The following is a 1,609-nucleotide window of genomic DNA, read 5'->3' as shown; positions in this document are numbered from 1 at the left end:
TTAGGGGAAAATCGCTCTTTATTAGAACAGGGTTCTTTATGTTTTCAAATGAATGGACCAGGAAAATGTATCAACCTCACAGCTCGAGCTTTGGGGAAGTTTAATGAGCACCGAGGAGGTTGGGTAAGCACAACCCAAGATACTTCCAATGCAGATATAACCTTTACAAATCGGACCTTTTGGCAGGAGGCAATTTGGGTTAATGGTACATTTCTACCACCTAACTTTTCAGACAAAGAACGTCCCCACCAACCAAAAATAGCCCCTCATTGTAGCTTGGAAGATGAAGGGCTGATATTGCCTTGGTCTGATTGTCAATCCTCCATCACTCGTTGGGCAGATCAGAGTAAAACCTTTTCCTTTTCTCCCAACATGATAGATGATCCAGAGAAGGAATTTGTTATGAAAAAGGGACTTTTCATACAGGACTTTAGAATGCATCCCTTTCACAAGTGGGTGCTTTGTGGAGTCAATGGCAGTTGTACAGAACTCAATCCTTTGATCTTTATCCAGGGAGGAGCAGTTGGAAAGGCTTCTTTTAATGGCATCTCAAGATTTGCTCAGTATTGGGGAATACATGCTGCCTCCCAGGATTCTTATGGATATACTAATACCAGTGTAGAGATCACTGGGTTCAATAAAACTTTGGTAAACCAGATTAATTATCCATCTACCCCAGTCTGTGTTTACCCCCCTTTCTTGTTTATTCTTTCAAATGATTCATTTGAAGTCTGTTCCAATGATTCTTCTTGGATTTCTCAATGTTGGGACATAACAAAGAACACCCGTGCCATGGTAGCACGGATCCCACGTTGGATCCCGGTTCCGGTGGAAACACCCTCCACCTTATCCCTGTTTCGACAAAAAAGAGATTTTGGAATTACTGCTGCCGTGATCATAGCAATTTCAGCCAGTGCAGCTGCTGCTACAGCTGCAGGGTATGCTATGGTTAGTACGGTTCAATCAGGCACAAAATTAAATCAGCTTTCAGCAGATCTGGCTGATGCCATCACTGTCCAAACTTCTGCTAGTACCAAGTTAAAGGGAGGGCTGATGATATTGAATCAGTGCCTTGACCTGGCAGAAGAACAGATAGGATTTCTATACCAGATGGCCCAGTTGGGTTGTGAAAGAAAACTGGAAGCCCTGTGTATTACCAGTGTCCAATATGAAAATTTTACTTATGCAGCTAATCTGTCTAGACAGCTTTCCTTGTATCTTGCAGGAAATTGGTCTGAGGGATTCGATGAGACTCTTGAGGCCCTGAAGGTGGCAGTTTTAAAGATCAACTCAACGCGAGTGGACCTGTCATTGACAGAGGGCCTCTCCTCCTGGATTTCATCTGCATTTTCTTATTTTAAGGAATGGGTGGGGGTGGGTTTATTTGGCGTTGCCACCTGCTGTGGACTTGTGTTCATGCTCTGGTTGGTTTGCAAGCTCAGAACCCAACAAACACGTGACAAGCTTGTGATAGCTCAAGCACTTGCTGCCATTGAGCAAGGCGCCTCCCCCGAAATCTGGCTATCTATGCTCAAAAATTAGTTGACATTGGTGGCTGGCCTCTTTTGTAGAGTTCGCCCTAGGTCATTTAGTAGTTACTGTCACATAG

Source organism: Mus caroli, unplaced genomic scaffold (genome assembly GCF_978045245.1).
Source record: "Mus caroli unplaced genomic scaffold, Mus_caroli_1 scaffold_15, whole genome shotgun sequence".
NCBI lineage: Eukaryota > Metazoa > Chordata > Mammalia > Rodentia > Muridae > Mus > Mus caroli.
Note: the sequence above shows the minus strand (reverse complement) of the source record.